The sequence below is a fragment of the Eriocheir sinensis genome, chromosome 46, assembly GCF_024679095.1.
Source record: "Eriocheir sinensis breed Jianghai 21 chromosome 46, ASM2467909v1, whole genome shotgun sequence".
Taxonomy (NCBI): Eukaryota; Metazoa; Arthropoda; class Malacostraca; order Decapoda; family Varunidae; genus Eriocheir; species Eriocheir sinensis.
The window spans coordinates 12,555,976-12,576,930 of record NC_066554.1 but is presented as its reverse complement, the minus strand read 5'-3'; the positions used below and the strand labels follow the sequence as shown (position 1 = coordinate 12,576,930).

The 20,955-nt window shown below is 39.2% G+C and overlaps 1 protein-coding gene across 1 annotated transcript in view; it reads right to left on the bottom strand.

The window, feature by feature from the left end:
• LOC126980940 (zinc finger MYM-type protein 1-like) overlaps positions 1 to 4,325 on the bottom strand; it is a 42,654-nt gene extending 38,329 nt beyond the window's left edge. The window contains exon 1 of the mRNA XM_050831398.1: positions 3,826 to 4,325. The gene's annotated coding sequence lies outside the window, so the exon portion shown is untranslated. The remainder of the gene's footprint in view (positions 1 to 3,825) is intronic.
• Positions 4,326 to 20,955: the final 16,630 nt, after the last annotated feature.

Genomic DNA, 20,955 nt, shown 5'->3' with positions numbered 1-20,955 from the left:
ACAACTTATACATATTAAAGTACTGTATCTCTGAAACATACAAAACAAAAACACACTAATAGTAACATCATTGGACTTCAAGAAAGCTTTTGATTCAATTGACGGAGGAAATTTAATAAAGACACTTATGAACAACAAAATAGACTCAAGGCTGATAAATATCATAGCACATATATATCATAATGATCGAACACATTTACATTTGAACAATGAAAAACAGTCAACAATCAACATAACAAATGCAGTACGACAAGGGTGTAATGGTTCCACAATCCTTTTTCTGCTAATAACATACGATATTGTTAAAGTAGTTGTAGTTATATCAGTGTATTATTATTATTATTATATGTCACCATGGATTAGGAATGCATGTATCAGTGGAAAATACCCACTTCAGATAGATCACGCCACCGTCTGTAGGAATGTCACTTGTCAGTGTTGATCGTACGTTCGTCTCAGTATGTGTAACAAGCATTTCGTCAACTTAGAGGTCACCTTGACGTACGTGACCGGTTGTAACTTCATTATTTTCCAAGCCTCTAATCTGGACTCCTTCCCGAGAGCCCGACTCACTCAGACCTACAGTCTCGGCTCTCTCCAACGCCCCTGTACTTAGGTTAAGAATATATTCACCTAAAGCAGCGGAGTGTTTTCCTTCACGCCTTGTTCGTCCCCTCAAGACCCTGTCTGAGCTACACACAACCAAGACCGGCAGCCGTTACAAAATCATACAGAAACTAGGAGACGAACAAATTGGATTAAAAAATGATAAGTTAAATATTCCTATTTTATATTATGCTGACGATGGACTACTACTGTCAAGAACAATAGATGAAGCAAAGTACAGCATCAACCTTATACAGAACATAGCTATGCAATGTGGGCTCCAAACAAACAAAGAAAAAAGTAATATTAATATATAATCAACAAGAACAACCAGAAACAATTGCAGGCATTAGTACCTACATGTAATAAAATAAAGTATCTTGGAATAACAATAGAAAACAAGAAGGACTGCTTTAAGGAACATAAGAGAAAATGAACAAAGCCAATCAACTAGCAAACATGGCATATAGCATCACGGAAAGGAGTTGTAACAGGTTGTTAGTTGGAAAAGGATACTGGAAAGGCGTCGGATTGGCTACCATAGCATATGGAGCAGAAATACTTTACTACACGAAAAAAGAACTAGACAAACTCCAGTGCACAGAAAACAAAGTTTACAGATGCATTTTACAGGTCCCAACATATACAGCAAGCTGCGTCTTGAGATCAGAAGTAGGAGCAACATCAACAGTAGCCCGAGATGCAAAAATAAAATCATGTTTACTAAACACATACTAAAAGAGAATAGAAATGAGTTGATGAAAGAGATCTTCATGCAGGAATATGAGAAGGGAAAGACTACATGGATAAAGAACCTGAAAGTATGCAAAACATGAACTTGACACTTAGAGAAATAAAAGATGTAAAGAAGGAAAGTATTCTAACAAAAATCAAAGAATGGGATACATCAAGGTGGAGAAGGGAAGCAGAACAGAAACCTACACTAAGTATATACAGAAAATACAAGAGTAATATAGAAGAAGAAAGCTGGATAGACAACATGAAGAATCAAGATTAATGATGAGAGCAAAAACCAACACGCTAAGTTTAAACTGGAGAAATGGCTACCAAGGAAAGAGTGAGCGATGTCCATATGATGAATGTGACAAGGAAACATTAGAAAATTTTCTTTTAGAATGAACAGGATATGAAGATATAAGAAACAAATTTAACTTACAGCTAACTTCTCACAACACAGAAAAAATAATAGCAGAAACACTAATTTTTGGTGAACAATGAAGCAAAGATATACAAGAAAGAAAAGAATATATTAAAATTATCTGGAAAACAAAACACGATTAATCTAGCTAACAACTGCTTCTGATATACCGAAAAAATAGCATGGGTACTGCATAGGATACTTCTTTTGCTTCACATTTGCGAAGGTTTTAGTTCCCGGTCGTACCAATTTACTGCGTAGACGGCTTGATTATTTGGGGGTGCCTGGAAAATTTCTAAGTCCAGTGTTGTTGTATGACACGAGGGCTCTGTGGGCAGACTGAGCCTCTTTGCTGCCTTATACTACACCACAGAAACTAGTTCCTAAGTCAGTAATATCCAAAAACGCGCCTGGATTATAACGATTTCGGACAAAAAAACGGTCTTTTAAGAGTTTTACGTTATTTTTTTCTCTATATTAAAGCAACTAATGCTGCAGCTATTTGTATTTTCTAATTTTAAAGGAATACATTCGTAAAATGTTACTACGCGAGGGTGTTTCAGTGGCGGCACCTAACCGGGGTTCCTGAAGTCAGTTGTTTTCAAGCCGCCATAATGGATGGAAGGCCCGACACTCACTCCCTCAAAATATCCATCTACTTTACCTTTCAGTGAGTGTTAACTGAGTATTTAACCTCTTTATTGGTGTGCATGTAGGTTAACAAAAGGACCGATTACTATCCCAATACCGGGTCCAACAAAGACACGGGCGTGTCACGTGTCACATAGGGTGTGACAAGCACGTGTCAGAAAACAAACGGATATTGTTCAATGTGCGATTACACGCCTGACACTCGTCAACAGACCCGCTGCGGCGGCTGCTACGTTATATAGGAATAAATTACAAGAGTATGCGTTAGGGAGTTTCCTTTCTTTAGAGACTAGGGATTTTTCCCGATTTTGGGGATTTTTGTAGGGACATTTTGAAAGCCCATTTTTCAGTGATTTGGCCGTCCACCACCAAAACCACTTTTCCCTACAGGGATTAATCGAGCTAACGACCACCAAAACCACAGTTCCCTAAAGGGGTTAATTGAGCTAACGCCGCCGCCGCAAAATAACTCGCATTCATTACCTACCATATGAAACATCACTAGGTCTTCATATATTTTTTTTACAAACGTTTGGTTAGCGACGGTACGCTTGGTTAGCGATGGAACGCTTGGTTAGCGACGGTACGCTTGGTTAGCGACGGTACGCTTGGTTAGCGATGGTACGCTTGGTTAGCGATGGTACGCTTGGTTAGCGATTAACCCACGCATGTGAGACCAGGTCCACCACGCGTGGTTATTTTTTTTTAGAACACGCAGCCCAACGGTTGCCGTGCTGAGGGCCGGGTATAGCCCGGGCCTGCTCAGCCCGAGTCCCGGATGACCTTGAGTCATGGCTCAGGGCTGTTTCGGGATGGTTAGCGATTAGCTCACGCATGTGAGTATACGGTAGGGATTTTCCTTACTTTCGAGAACAGGGAATTTTCCCTAATTTTGGGATTTTTCTAGGGATATTTTGAAAGCCCATTTTTCAGTGATTTTGGCTTCCCCCAAACCCCGGTTCCCCACAGTTCCCCAGGCTTGTCTTGGGGGGTAGGGGGGGCTGGGATGGTGGAGGGGGAGAAGTAGTTGTTCTGTAGTTTTACACAAAACACAGAAAAACACAGGAACTGCAGCACAACTAAAGAAACAGCCTAGCAGGAGCCGATGCCAAGGCTTATCCCACGCCTACTACTGAACTGAACTGATCCCGCGGCCACAGCCACAAAATAGCTCGCAGAGAGGTCCAACTTGCTTACCGTTTCTAAATTATTCGTCAATAATCTTTGGCACGTGCGGTATTATGAAAAATTAAATTATGAAACTTCGGTTGCACAGCAGCCTGAATCTACATGTTGTTCGTTGTTTTTGGTCTACAAAAACTTCTGTACTATCAGTTTTAGGCACTTGATACACTAAAGCAATCAATAAATCACGAACACACGCTTTACTTGTTCATTATGTATTATACCTTGGAGGAAGATTTATACTTCTTCGTGGGTGTTTTATGGGGCTAGTTAGGCTGTGGGCCCTTCTTCTTCTTCTTCGTGGGTGTTTTATGGGGCTAGTTAGGCTGTGGGCCCACAGCCTCTAGAGCCCCGTCAGTGGTAGTTGTTATCAGGAGTCGTTCCCACAGCCTCTAGAGCCCCGTCAGTGGTAGTTGTTATCAGGAGTCGTTCCCACAGCCTCTAGAGCCCCGTCAGTGGTAGTTGTTATCAGGAGTCGTTCCCACAGCCTCTAGAGCCCCGTCAGTGGTAGTTGTTATCAGGAGTCGTTCCCACAGCCTCTAGAGCCCCGTCAGTGGTAGTTGTTATCAGGAGTCGTTCCCACAGCCTCTAGAGCCCCGTCAGTGGTAGTTGTTATCAGGAGTCGTTCCCACAGCCTCTAGAGCCCCGTCAGTGGTAGTTGTTATCAGGAGTCGTTCCCATAACAAACCTCCTTCTTCTTCTTCTTTTGACCTGTCTCGCTTTTCATCGGCTCACCTGTTTGCCTTCAACTCCGTTTTTAATATTTTACTAGAAGTGTGCTTCCTAGTTGTTAGGGTGACGCAACAAATGTTAAATTATGAGGTTTATTCACATTATGTTGATATATAATGGTAGCGAGCGTGTTGAAATTAAGTAACATTATTATTTACAATTCATCACTGCATGTTGGTAATGGTAGCGAGCACTGATATTAATTAACGGTATAGGTCCAACTCGGCCCCTAACCATCTCGGCCCATTCGATGTAACCAACTCCGCTCATCGCCTGTGCCAAGTCGGCCCACTTGTGATAGACAACTCGGCCCATTGCCTGTGCCAACTCGACCCATTTTTGACTCAAATATTATAATGTTTTCGTCCAGTATAGCTTTTGCAACAGCACTGAATTTGTTCGTCAATCTTGCTTCCTTTTCTTCCACATATACACTGAATAAGTTCTTAGTACTTTTCTGTATCTTTACTTTCTTCAAATGTACATTTGAAATGCTGCAGAACACACGCACAGCAATATTACGCAATGGTAGGTGTAAAGGTTTTATTATTCCTTTCCATACATTATTTAATGACTATAATAACTGCATTTAGAAACAATTATAGGACAAATCGTTTCCCTAAACATTATAAATTATTTGGTTGTTATAATTGTTTGAAAAGAAAGAAATGCTGAGAGAGAGGGGACCGGATGGAGGGGAGATAAACGCGAGACGAGAGAGAGAGAGAGACGAGCTACGTGAAATGCCTTGCACCGTTGCACGGTGGTGATGCAGCATCGTGATGAAAAGTGGTTTAGGATTTATATTATTCTGGCGGAATAATCTTGACACTACCACACAAGTGTCTCACTGTAATAGGTGTTTCGTATATGGAGTTCAATGCACCGAATCATCATTAAGCCTGAACCATAGCTTACTTAATCTGGTTAGGAACCTTCTTTATACAAGCACTTAAGTGTCTCATTGTAATAGTTGTTTCGTATATGGAGTTCAAGGCTTTGAATAATTTTCGAGACTGAACCATAGCTTATATAATTGATATGGTTACGAACCTAATGCTAGACTTCAAGCAGCTAGGACAACATGGCTGACCAGTGCTCGATATGGTGTGAAACTGTCCGTCCCCGCCAGGTAAGAAGATTTACCTTTAAAGTAAATAGTCTTGTATGTTTCAAACTGTAACGTGCTCTTTACATATGACAGGAAGCACTGCAATGTGATGGATGTAGCTACTGGCAGCACCGGACCTGCGGAAGTGGGATCACCCGGGCGCAATACAGGGCTGCTGTTAAAGGTTATATTGACTGGATGTGTCACACATGTATTCAAGAAAAACAAAGTCCGGGGGAAACTTGTGTAGTTTCGAATGCAAACACGGAATATTTTGAGGATGCAGTGGCAATGAGTGATGTGCATATCGAGAATTTGGATTCTTTTGAAGGTGGAGTGTCAAATGTCAGTGGTGGTGTAGTGCGGCGACGGCCTGATGAACGAGCCTCCCATAACCCACTTAGCCAGTGGGGTACCTCTTTGGCAGACTCGGTAAGGAGTGGCTCTCCCGTCACGCTGGTCGCGGGTTCAATCCCAGGCAGCCGGGGAATACCCTCTCCTTGTGATTAATTTCTCGTGTGTTTCGATACACGCAGATGACGTGGGGGACCGAGAGAGTAATAGAAAAAAGAGAATAGAAAATCTAGTCATTAAACTGGTGGCATAGCGGTGGGCATCCTATCCTGCGATTCTGTTGTCCAGGTAGGATGGCCCATGCTCTCCGAGGATAATAGAAAATGGGAGAGTTGGAGGTATGTCTCAAAGGGACATTGTGGAGTTATGTCTCAAAGGGACATTGTCAACACACAGAAATTAATCTACATAGGGGGGAAAGCCGTGTAGTGCGGCGACGGCCTGATGAACGAGCCTCCCATAACCCACTTAGCCAGGGGGGTACCTCTTTGGCAGACTCGGTAAGGAGTGGCTCTTCCGTCGCGCTGGTCGCGGGTTCAATCCCAGGCAGCCGGGGAATACCCTCGTGATTAATTTCTCGCGTGTTTCGATACACGCGGAGGACGTGTGGGACCGAGAGAGTAATAGAGAAAAGAGAATAGAAAATCTCGTCATTAAAGTGGTTCTTCAATTGAGGATCCTACGCCGCCAATGGAAATGTCTCCCTCAAGGGAGACTGACATATGAAAAGATTGAATCTTCACAAAGAGGAAATCCGAAACTTATTGACAGCACCGGCTACTCTTACACACTAAAAAGAAAAACTAACGTGAGTATTCATTGGCGGTGTGTGGTAAGAAACAAAAAAATCTCATGCCTGCATGGCGACAGTAAAAGAAGTGGGTAACACTTTTATTAGAGGGACACTTTTATTAGAGGGCATGCTGAACACTGCCATCCACCCGAGACCAGCTGTGCTGTAAAAAGTAAGGTGTGTACACTCGTAAAGGAAAAGGCAATGGAAGACGTCTTTCGCCCTGCTTCTGATATTGTTGACGAGGTACTTCGGGAGCAAGTAAATCCTACCATTCCTGTTTCATGTCTACCGGCTCCATTAAATCTTGCAAGGCAGGGAAATCGTAAACGGAAGGCAAATCGACCACGAGAACCGCAAGACCTCGATTTCGAAATTAGCGATGCCCACATTCCTGAACACTTTTTACAACGGGACATTACTGTCGGAGAGAGACGACATTTGATATTTGCCACAGATGATCAACTTAAGTTACTATCTAAAGCGAAGCAGTGGTATGCCGATGCTACTTTCAAAATAGTACGCAAACCATTTACACAACTGTTCAGCATCCATGCATTTGTAAAATATGACGGGCAATTGAAGCAAGTTCCCCTTTTGTTTGCGCTTATGTCAGGAAAAAGGCGCAGAGACCACAAACAAGTTCTTTGTGAAATAAGAGAGCCGATAGGTGAGCATGCCCTTAAAGTTGAAGAAGTTTTGATTGACTTTGAAGGCAGTGTATGGCGTGCTATTCCCGACATTTTACCAAATGTTACGATCCGTGGTTGTGCTTTCCACTGGGGCCAGGCTGTGTGGAGGAAAGTGCAAGAATTAGGCCTTCAAAGTTCTTACACAAACGATGTCGGCAGTCACAAGTTTTTAAGGCAGTTGTTGTCGCTCCCATACATGCCACAGGAACATATAGAAGAGCTTTTTATCAGGTTTTATAGGAAAGCTGCAGGGGTGAAAGAACTCATAAGCCTTTTAAATTATGTGAAAGACACGTGGATCAATTCTGCAATATGGCCTCCTCACACGTGGTGCGTCTTCGGTCGGAGCATCAGAACAAATAATGATGTTGAGGGATGGCAAAACAAAATAAACTTAAGGGCAAGGAAAGGAAACTTAAATTTTTATTTACTTTTAAAGCTCCTACATGATGAGGCAAAGATAGTTAATTTACAGGTGCGGCTGCTGTCAGAAGGGAAGGTTTTGAGAAAGCAGCAACATAAGTATAATAAACATCACGGCCAACTTGTAAATCTATGGGACGAATATAATAATGATGAATCGGCCAAAGAATTACTGAAGGCAGTTTCTCATCATATTGCCATCTATGTTTCTTAATATGTACATTATTATTTTTAGAAGCTTTTAGTAATGTGTTTTGCTTTTTATCATTATGTCTTATTGTTTTAGGAATTTTAAAGTTTTAATGATTTTATGAATTTTGACGTATGCTTTTATATTTTTATGAATTATGACTTTTTTTTATAGTTCTACGAATTTTACGATATGACTTTATAGTTTTATGAATTAGGTTTTTATTTTTTATGAATTATGGCATGCTTTAATAGTTTCATGCATTTTGCCCTTAACTTATGCCTTGAACTTCCAACAATAAGAAGCCCAATGTAACACTTTCAACAATAAAAAGCCCAATGCACAAACTTCTAAATAGCTTTAACAAATTAAATTTGGATGTGATGGGTATGGCATGGGCCGAGTTGGTATACAGTGGGCCGAGCTGGTAGTGGGCCGAGTTGGCAATGGACCGAGTTAGTAGTCACAATGGGCCGACTTTGCGATGGGACGAGTTGGACTACTGTAGCGCGGCGACTATGCCTGATGAACGAGCCTCCCATAACCCACTTAGCCAGTGGGGTAACTCTTCGGCCGACTCGGTAAGGAGTGGCTCTCCCGTCACGCTGATCGTGGGTTCAATCCCAGGCAGCCGGTGTGGCGAGATATTTTGACCGATCTGAAAAAGTGACCGATCCAACATATCGTACCGCACCCCGGCAGAACGACAAGTGAGTCCGCGGCGAGAGGATCTCTCCCCCCCATACATTATCCAATGGGGACATGCTCCGACACTCGTTACTTTCCTAAAAACTTATATCGCCTAGTATATCATTCAGTATATCTATTTTGAGGAACTATATGTCACTTGCAGTCGAAAATCACCAACAACTATGCATGGGGCGTCCTTCGGAGTGAAAGAAGTCATTTATAAAGTAGTCGTCGACCGTGACGGACGTCCGTCCCTGCCCTGCTGTGAGCGGCGGGTTATAACCGAGCTCACCGATACATTTACCGCAGAGCAGCAGCGTAACAGCCTTCATTAAGGAATAATTCCAAGGCATGTGTTATATACATGTGACTTCTTAACTTTGGGTGATTTATGTATGTATATATATATATATATATATATATATATATATATATATATATATATATATATATATATATATATACAAGGAGAGATATAGATAGATAGATAGATAGATATAAATATATATATATATATATATATATATATATATATATATATATATATATATATATATATATATATATATATATATAGATAGATAGATAGATAGATAGATAGATAGATAGATAGATAGATAGATAGATAGATAGATATTGATATAGTTCGATAGATAGATATAGACAGATTGATAGATAAATAGATGTAGATCAATATATGTAAATAGACTGATATAGATAGATAGCTGTAGATAGATAGATATAGATATATAGATAGATAGATAGATGTAGATGGATAGATAGAGATAGACAGATGTAGATGGATAGATATAGATGTATAGATAGATAGATAGATAGATAGATAGATAGATAGATAGATGTAGATATGTAGAAAGATTGATGTAGAGAGAGAGAGAGAGAGAGAGAGAGAGAGATGGATATATAGAGATAGATAGATAGATAGACTGAAGTATTAATTGAAATATATATTCTCTATAGAAAGGATGAGGGGAGACCTGCTCGAGCTTTATAAATGGATGAAGGGCTTTAATAATTAAAGGGGATGTCAATAGGGTTTTGGTTGTTAAAGAACCAGGAAGGATGTACGTAGCAATGGATTTAAGTTTGATACATTAAGATTCAACAAAGACATAGGCAAGAATTGGTTTACCAATATAGAGTGGTGGATTAATGGAAAAGACTTGGCAGTCATGACGCTGTGGGTGCCAATTTTACCATTGATACATATTCAAGAAGGGGCTGGATAAAGTCGTGTATAGTGAGGTAATTAAGGTGGGGTTAGGATTACAGGACCTGCCTTAATTGTGTGGGCCAACGGGCCTCTTGCAGACTCTTTACGTTCTTTCTTAAGAGAGAGAGAGAGAGAGAGAGAGAGAGAGAGAGAGAGAGAGAGAGAGAGAGAGAGAGAGAGAGAGAATAGTTTGTATAGATTCTTATGATCTTTCGATCTGACTTGCTTGAATATGTATGAAATAATTAAGCTGGTAAGTGGCTGACGAAAAGTAACAAAACGAGGAAAACTTGCTCCATTGCCCCACCTTTCATTCAAGAATCAAGATCGACTAATCCCTCAATAACGCGAAGTACAATTAAGGAACTTTCCATTACAGCATACCTCATCTTGTAGGTACTTTTAATAGATATATAGCTGATCGAACTGGAGCATATACCAGCAGTAACCACTATTAGACAACTTACCCATTGTGGTCCATTGCATTTTAGCTCCAAATTTTGATCAGTGTTCTGCCCCTCCTTTAGGAATAGTGGTGGTTCAGGTCTTGTTGAAACGTTTGAATCAGTAATTGACCTCCACATTCAAACTATTGAAAAGTAAGAAAGTCAAGGCCCAAAAACCATGAAGACAAATTTGATTTATTCAAAGAACTACCTACAATGTGCACTTACCAAATCATTACCAAGTAGAGGAGTTTAAGCTGCGCTCAAAGCAATCAATAGCGAGCAACTGAAAAGTCGGAGAACAAGTCAGTTACACGTGCACTCTAAGCAGTCTAATAAACACCTGAACAGTCAAAGAATTTAATTACTCAGCATCGTCTGTGAAAGAATGAATCGTGCGCCTGCAGAGAGGCACCTACAAGAAACGAGCCTCGCCGATCGGTCAGTCACTGTGAGCCTAGATCTGTATCACGTCTGAATCAAGTGACCGACCCAGCATATCGTACCGCACCCCGGCAGAACGACAAGTGAGTCCGCGGCGAGAGGATCTCTCCCCCCCATACATTATCCAATGGGGACATGCTCCGACACTCGTTACTTTCCTAAAAACTTATATCGCCTAGTATATCATTCAGTATATCTATTTTGAGGAACTATATGTCACTTGCAGTCGAAAATCATCAACAACTATGCATGGGGAGTCCTTCGGAGTGAAAGAAGTCATTTATAAAGTAGTCGTCGACCGTGACGGACGTCCGTCCCTGCCCTGCTGTGAGCGGTGGGTTATAACCGAGCTCACCGATACATTTACCGCAGAGCAGCAGCGTAACAGCCTTCATTAAGGAATAATTCCATGGCATGTGTTATATACATATATAGATAGATATATATATATATATATATATATATATATATATATATATATATATATATGCACATGCAGAGAGAGAGAGAGAGAGAGAGAGAGAGAGAGAGAGAGAGAGAGAGAGAGAGAGAGTTAGATAGATAGATAGAGAGAGAGTTAGATAGATAGATAGATAGATGTAAATAGGTATATGTAGATAGACAGATATAGATAGATATAGATGGATAGATAGACGTAGATGGATAGATATAGATAGATAGATATAGATGTATAGATAGATAGATGTAGATAGATAGATATAGATAGATAGATGGATAGACTGAAGTTTTGAAATCTACACTCTTTATAGAAAGGTTACGAGGAGACTTGATCGAAGTTTATAAATGGATGAAGGGCTTTAATAATTAAAGGGGATGTCAATAGGGTTTTGGGTGTTAAAGAACCAGGAAGGATGTACGTAGCAATGGATTTAAGTTTGATATATTAAGATTCAACAAAGACATTGGCAAGAATTGGTTTACCAATATAGGGTGGTGGATTAATGGAATAGACTTGGCAGTCATGTTAATTAATTCTTATGTGGGTGCCAATACCATACATACATATTCAAGAAGGGACTGGATAAAGTCATAGATAGTGCCGAGGTAATTAAGGTGGGGTTAGGATTACAGGACCTTAACTGTGTAGGCCAGCTGGCCTCTTGCAGACTCTTTACGTTCTAAGGTTCTTATGAGAGAGAGAGAGAGAGAGAGAGAGAGAGAGAGAGAGAGAGAGAGAATAATTTGTTTAGGTTCTTGTGATCTTTCTCTTCTCTTCGAGTTGAACCATGTTTTAGCATGACACGTACATACTGACTTGCTTAAATATGTATGAACTTTTCATTAATTATAGCATATACCTCATCTATAATTAAGTAACCTTAACCAGAGATAGCTGAACTGGAGCATACCAGCAGTAACCAATATATATATTTGTCGACCAACCAAACCTGGAAAACTCTCTCTCTCTCTCTCTCTCTCTCTCTCTGTGTGTGTGTGTGTGTGTATATATATATATATATATATATATATATATATATATATATATATATATATATATATATATATATATATATATATATTAGGGCATCGCATGTTAATAGCAGGCATCTATATGTGGAATACTTGGATCCAGTGTGGGGAGGTAAAAATGATGTGGGTGGATACCATTTAAAAAATTGAATTTAAAACTAACTTTGAAGGTCATCAAGGTCACTGTGGTTCAAAATTTGTTTTTTTGACTTTTTTTATGATAGGACCCATATTCTGTAACTGAAGCAGCTTATAAAATGACATTGTTTTATCTATTGCAAGTGAATTAAAGGTTTAGTGTTTTAAAGTGTTGAAATCCACAGTTAAACAAAAAATGTACATATTTTTACTGAATGAAGAAGTTGGGGAAGATGTATCAGAGAAGCAGCTAGGGCTCCCATTTTGGGGGGAAATTACACTAGATTGGGAAATTTCACCAATAATTGATGAAATTTCCCCCCAAAATTATTTTAGTAACAAATCTAGGGAAAGTGGTACTTTGGGGAAATCTTGGATCCGTATTAGAAAAAATCGAAATATTTTATGATCTATACACACCATATTATTCCTGTAGGCCTACCTTTGACTGCTTTGGATTCCCCTCGTCTTAATATAGTTGATAATATATGATTTGGAGTACAGCAGTCAGTGCCTTTCAAGTTAGGCCAATCATTCCTCAATGAAATTATCCAGGGTTACACATATAAAATGTGTCATACTGTCATTACAAGTCAATAAATTAAGGGTTGATGTACCTACCTGTAGGCTACACCCATTCTATGATGATGATGATAGTCAGTGGAAATAAGGCCTGTATTTTACTTATTTTTCTTACCAAAGCATATATATAGTTAATCTATGTATTACACCCATTCAGTAATGGATGAAGATGATAGTGGAAATAAGGCCAGGATTTTATTTATTTTTTCTTACCAAAGCATATAGTTAATCTGTGTTACACCCATTCTGTCATGGATGCAGATGATAGTCAGTGGAAATAAGGCCGGTATATTTTATTTTTTCCTACCAAAGTATAGTTAATCTATGTATTACACCCATTCAGTAATGGATGAAGATGATAGTGGAAATAAGGCCAGGATTTTTTTTCTTACCAAAGCATATAGTTAATCTATGTGTTACACCCATTCTGTCATGGATGCAGATGATAGTCATTGGAAATAAGGCCAGGGTTTTAGTTTTTTCTTGCCAAAGAATAATGCCAAATTATCAAACACTATATAATTTCATGCCTAGGTAATGTTTAATTACAATGTTTTTATATATTTCTCACTTTTTAAAATTTAGGAATAATCTGTAAGCTGTTGCTATATATCATAGTACTGTCCTTTCTCTATAGTGTCCAAATAGGCATAATATTTGCTATATTTTCAAAGTATTCTGGTTAATCTGGTATATAGTTTTGCTAAAAGATATGTCACTGATATGTTGAAATAGAAATTTATATTTTTGTGCAAACATATTTATTTCATTGTTTCTAGGTAGTTACATTATAAAAATATAAACACTTTATTCATTTTAGGATACATAGTAGCAGGAATAACAAGTAAAAAGAGCTGGCACACTTAAAGCAGTGTTGTATAATTCTGGGGAAATTGTGAGAAGTGTCCCTCATGTTTCATTAGCAACCAAAGACATTGCACCATTTGATGTGGTCACTGGTTTCCTCACTGCTGAGGATCGAGGCAAACAATATATCATAGCTAATGCTAAACAACGACTTATTGATGGATATGTAGCTACAGTTCCATGTTGCTCTCAGAAGGCACCACTCATTTTTTTTTTTTTTTTTTTTTTGCAGATATGTAAAAAGTAGCCATTTCCACACAGCAGTGTGTGCAGAAATTTATCAATTGCTGACAAAAAACTGTTGCAGCGATTACTGAATGTTGTCACTGCAGGTCGATCAGTGGAAATGGAATCTATATTCTCAAGCATGAGCTGTCCCCTGTCCTTGGCCAAGCCTGGAGGTTAGATGAACTCATCACCAAAGGCAGACCTTGTCAGTATCCTTTGATGTCTCGAATAAGTGTACCCACAGAGGTTTCAGTTGTTGACATGAAGACCTGTGTGCTGATTGATGAACATGCACTTATCCAGACACTAGGAAAGCCTCATGGGTGCCAAACATTTGGTGACTATGCCGAGGTCTTTATACACAATGTGACACCAAATTGGAGAACACATAACGAGAGTTGACGTAGTGTTTGACCGCTGTATTGGAGAGGAATCAATCAAAACTGCTACTCGATCAAAGCAAGTGGGTAAGAGGAAACTTGATTCGCCAGACCACTGATGGCCCAGATGTTCCACTTCTTCAGGTCTGGAGTAGTTTCATTGTCTTGGAAGAGAACAAGGCAGATCTTGCCAGGTTCCTGTCTGAGGCAATCATGCAGCTAGCTTTGAACCCCAGAAGTTGTAAATGGTTCATATGAACTTGTATAGTTTATTCAGTCCATAAAGGCATAACATATTTGTATTAATTGTAATTACTGAAAAGGAAAGAGTACCGTGCTTGTGACTATCGTATTTGTGACAAAACTTTTTTTTTATATGTATATATTTAACTGTTTAAGTAGAATAATTGCATGGCTTGTGTATTGCACTTCAAACAACATATAATCCTAAAGCCTAGAATTACCAAGCATGCTTTGATTTAATTGGATAAAAAACTCTGTTCATGCTGTTTGACCTTGAAAGTCAAAGTTCAGGGTGGCATCCACCCACACCTTTTTCTTCACTCTATAACTGATTGATCTGGCAAGGATGCCTGCTATCAACACTATATTAGACAACTTACCCATTGTATTTAGAATTGTGGTGGTTCTTGTTTTGCTGAAATGTTTGAGTAAGATATGCTGGAGTTGAATAAGTAATTGACCTCCACATTCAAACTACTCAAGAGTAAGAAAATCAAGGTCCAGAAACCATGAAGATAAATTCTGTTTATTCAAAGAACTACCTAAAATGTGCACTTACCAAATTCATTAGCAAGTAGAGGAGTTAGGGTGGGGAGGGAAGTTGTAAAATGATGATTGCAGACTTTTTCCAACGACAAGGGGTACAAATTGGATATGCTAGCATGTGGAAGACAGTTTCCGAAATCTAAATAATGAATTCACTGGAAACATTATTCTTTATTGAAGCATAATAGAGCATGTAGTCCGGTGACACGTAGTATCAGCTTCTTGCATGGCGAGCATACACTAAATACAAAAAGTTCCTTTGCTACCTAAAAGCATTTACCTTGGTGAGACTTAAAATTTCACAATGAAATACTTTGACAATCGAGATTAGTAAACCATGCACTGTTTTCGCCCATTAAACAGATTCCCTTAATACAATACAAAAACTCATTATGTAAAGCCTCTTAAGAATTATATTCCTCATATCCACAGGATTCTATTATTGCCACAGTTCAGAATTCTACAAGATCAAAGGAGAAACAATTATGTTTTTGATCCTGACAAAAGGAATGTTTTATTCAGCCATATTATAATAATTCATTGACTATTTCAGCAATACTCATTTATAAACTGTTCATGAAAGTTGTTCTGGTAAGAGTATATAACTGCAAGTATGCACACAAACATTGTCCTCAGAACTTTAGCTTTTATGTTCAATGATATAGGTGTTCTAGACAAGACAGCCGAAGAGCACACAGACTGCATTTTTTTCAAACTGATGTTCCACATACAAGTTGACAGTACTGAAAAAGGGAAGACAGGAATTGCAGGCCTCTAGGTTAAAAGCTGCAGAACGCTTAACCTCTGACCTTACTATCATTTCCGATTGGGGCAAAAGAAACTTAGTTTCCTTCAATGACTCAGAAACTCAATTTCTTCACCTATCAACTTGACACAACCTTCCAAATAACTATCCCCTACTCTTCAACAACACTCAACTGTCCCCTTCTTCCACAATTCATATTCTTGGCCTTTACCAATTTCAAAATCTGAATTGGAAACTTCATAGCTCCTTTCTTACTAAATCAGCATCCTTGAGGTTAGGTGTTCTGTACTGTCTTGGCCAGATCTTTTTTCCCTCACAGTTGCTATCTACTTATGAGGGCCTTGTCTGTCCCCATATGGAATATGCATCTCACATGTGGGGGGGATCCACTCATGTCTCTTCTGGACAGAGTGGAGTCAAAGGCTCTTTGTCTCTCTTCTGAGTTTACTAACTGCATGCCTCCCCTCCTCCTGCTGCACCCGACTTTCTACTGTAGCTCACTTTTTTTATCTATATCCCTTATGCAAGAGTTAACCAGTATCCCCAATCTTTCATTCCCTCTACTGGTAAACTCTGGAACAGCCTTCCTTTATCTGTATTTCCTCCTGCCTATGACTTGAATTCTTTCAAGAGGAAAGTATCACCATCCTCTTGACACTCTCTTTGCAGGGGCAGCGAATAGCGGTCTTTTTTGTTTGAGTTTATTTTTACCCTGGAGCTGCTTCCTTTGCTGTAAAAACAAAAAAAGTATTGAAGAAAGGGGTGAAGAGGAAAGGATTAAAAATATTTCACTTCCCTTGAACATGCCATAGGCCCCATCTATACATTATAACAAAGATGAAAAATAATCATCGGAATTGCCTAGGAAATCATTCTCAAATCATGAACATGAAAAAGATAACTGAACACCAGCTCTGGGTCCCCCTCCTCTAAGGAGTATTAGCTGCTCATGGTGAGGGTGTCATGGATGCTAAGCCACTCATTGTCGCCCAGTATGTGTCAGTGGTCTAGTGCAAAAAAACTGCAATGGAGGTTAGTCAACACATATGACAGGTCCTTCACAGGACTGCTTCCCAGCAACAGAAGTAAAGTGTTGGTATTTGAGAGAAATAAGAATGAAGTGGTTAATTTTAATTGTTCATACAGGGTGAAAGTTGAATGTCCAAAAGAATGTAACATTAAACTGAATGGAGAAAAGATGGAGGAGGTGAATGAATTTAAGTATCTTGGTTCGAACCTGTGCAAACATGGAAGCATGGAAGGTGAGACCAGAGAAAGATCTGTACAGGGGAGAAGAGGGATTGGGTCTCTGGAGAGTATGATAAAAATAAGGACAGTTGACATGAGTTAAAAAGGGATTATATGATGGAATAATTGTGCCGACGATCACTTATGCAAGTAAGATGTGGACAGGGAATGAAAACCAATGTGCAGGATACAGGCAGTAGAAATGAGCTTCCAAAGAAGAGCTTGTGGGGAAGGAGAATAGATGAATAATGATAATAATAATACTAATCAAAGTGTATATAACACATATGGTATGTTTAGTAAAGACGAAGATATGAAATGTGGAAAGATTGAGAGGGTTAAATGCGGTATCCTGAGATGGTTTGGCCAAAAGGAAAGGATGCTGGAGAGTGAAAAGATGAAGAGGATGTATATGAGTAAGGTTGTTGCGGTGACTGAAAGAGGACGACCCCCAGTGAAATGGGAGGACAGAATGCTGAAGTATGTGAGGGAAAGGAGCAAGAAGAGTGTAAGAGGATTAGAGGATGCAAGGAGGGAATGTAAGGACAGGAATAAATGGAGACTCTTCTGCCGTGGCCATCCCCTGGGGCAATGGTTTTCAGCCTGTATTAAAAAGAAAAATCAATCAATCAATAAATCAATAAATAAAATAAGAAGAAAATAATGAAACAAAATAAACAAACAAAAAGATATATCCTGTGTATATAATGGAGAGAGAGAGAGAGAGAGAGAGAGAGAGATATATATACTTCCCTCGCCACTTCACTTGGATTTCCATGGACAGGGGCCAGGGGAACCTCTCGTTGCAGGGAGGGAGCCAGGCGAGCTTCACACTGCTGCTGTCCCTCCAGGCTATTCAGCTCAGCAGGCAACCTTGGGAAGGGTAGTGTGTTAGGCTGTTTATCTTAGTGTATCATGGCTCAGCTTATAAAGTTTTGCAGGTGCAGTATTACCCCTTTGTGTATTATATAACAGTAATGTCACCACAATCTAAAGCGGTCAGTATTGTCAGTCTTCTAACACAAAAAAAATCTAGCACATATACAGAGGAATTTTAACGGCATACTTTCTTTTCTGAGAAGTTGGGCGTGAGCAATACCTGGGTATCAAGTATGTCAAACTTTAAACCATATCACTCACTGGTTTGCTTCCCTTAGTTACATTCAAGCTCAGAAACTTAGCACAACAAATTACTGAGTCAGAAAAAAAAATCCAATAGTGTTCAATAAGTGACTCTTGACTGTGAGGTGTCAGCTGATGGCTGCACAGGTCTCTGAATGCTGGAGGGCAGCAGTCCATCTGTGTGGTCCAATAATTGTCTGAAAGATGGTTCATTGAAAATTCTAAATTCGAAATAAAGTCTTCCTCTCCTACCTTGAACCCTTCTGGCAAGAGTAAGATATGACTAACTTCGATCATATATTGATTGCCTGGGAAAAAAAATAATCACCTTTGAGGCATTATTGTAATTACACATCAATACAAACTATACACAGGTTAGTCAAACACAAAACTACAATAATTACATGGTATCATTACATGTTCAAGATTTTCGCCATGGGAAGCATCGGAAGCTCATGGTGAGATCTTTTGAGGAGCTTGCTGCTGTATTACATCATCACAGCACACCAATCCCACTGAAGGGCATAGTGGCTGTGATGATGATCTAATACAGCAGCAAGCTCCTCAAAAGACCTCACCACGAGCTTCCGATGCTTCCCATCATGGTCAAGTCTGTACAGCATTTGATATGTTTATAAAGGCATAATAATAATTACAGTATGAGATATGCAACGAGCTTCCATACAAGGCCAATCCACAACAATGACAACAGATTTTAAACCACAGCTGCAACTTGCTTTGGCACTCATCTTTGCTTGTGAACTCTGCACCTGTGCTATAGAAAACCTGTCACTCAAAGTTGTATTAAATTTAACTCCTCCAGGTGGCTGGGACACAACCTCTGACAATGAGCTGGCCCTTGCCCCTAATGAGCAGCGGGTAGGGACATTGGCATAAGAGAAGCAGTCTATCTCTCTCCTACATAGAGAGGAAAAGTGGGATCTCTCTATTGCTAATCAGTATACCATTGCATATCTTATACTACAACAATGAAATCAATCCCTTCTCCCTTTCCTCTACTAACCAAATTATCAAAATAAATCATCATTAAGCTGATGAGAGAAAATCATGACACAAAATGCCACAAAAGTGTACATTCTTCAACACATAACCACTTTAACTTCAAATCTTGGCTTTTATTTATTCCAGATAACAGCAGACTTGCAAACAGATGATCAATCAAAAACGATTACTTGCCTTGTTCATCCCACTGGAAGTGACATGCCCATCGCAAAACTTTCCGCTGCTCAGCACCCTTACCAGAGGCATGCTTTCTGGTCCTCACGTAGATGTTGAGTCGCTCATACAGGATGTTGTCTTCTGCAAGCCTCTGTCTGCAGGCCAACTCGTACTCCTCAACAGTATAGTTGAACCTGATGATGAATTTTAATTGTCAATATTATGCTTCACTGCAACCAGTCAAGTAAAGTTGCATGTCAACTGGACAGACACTGAGAAAATAATGACAAGTGGTGTGTCTTTTCTGAAACAATACATAGTAATATAAACATTTTCATATTCAATACAAAGGTTAAGAGAGAGAATAAAACTGAAATCTGTGCAGATGACAAAAAATTTCAGTGACAATACTTTAGAGGGAAATTTTATTGAACACAATTCCCTTCTTTATTCGCATGAATTTTGGTGAATATTCACGGTACTCCCCACCAATAATAATGGATGAAAATGTTTACTTGTATCTTTTGATGTTTTGAATTAATCTTTTTTGTTCCAAATCCCCAGCTTTTGCCACTGGCCACCTACAGTGCCTCAGAAAGTATATATTAGTTTGCCAGAAAAATACACTTGTCCTGCAACTAAACCTAATCTGACCATATCTATCCTAACTAACCTGACATAACCCTAACCCCGAGTTGCTGTGAAAAACCTGCAATAAAAAGAAAGAAAAAAAATGTAGACATTATATATAGCTAATTTACAAGATGCATCTCCCTCTCTCTCTCTCCCCATTATCTTGCATGGAATGGGGATGAGACTAATTGGTCTATAGTTTAAGGAATCACTGCAAGACCCTTTCTTATAGATGGGAGACACATGAGACAATTTCCATAATTGTGGTAGAGTACCAGAGGGCATGGATAGATTAAAGAAGTAAGAGAAAGGGTAGACTAGCTTAGAGGCACATTCCTTTAAAACTCTAGGATGAAGACGGTCAGGCCCCATTGCGCTATCTACTTTTAGGGCCCCTCAATTGGAGTTCTACATCTCTAGGAGAGAACAGGACAGAGGAAAGAGTGCCACGATAGACCTGATGAGAGTAAATATTTGTGAGTCTCATCAATGAAGACTGATGAGAAAGCATTTACAAACAGTTCAGACTTTAAGTTCAGGGTGTCAGTGAGGATGCCATTGTTCATGAGAGGACCAACTTTAGGAAGATCATTTTTCTATTTTTTTTTTTATACAGGAATGGAAGAGTTTAGGCTTAGTACAGCATTGTTCAATTAGGTTAGATTCATAATTAATTTTGGACTGGAGAACTAGATTCTTTAGTTGTGCATTGATTTCAATAGCTTTGAATAGTAGTTTTTGAAGAGCTAGGTGGTGTAGTCTGCCATTAGTTTGTCTAAGTAATTTATACTCATTCCAGAGTTTACTGCACTGTTTGGTTATGTT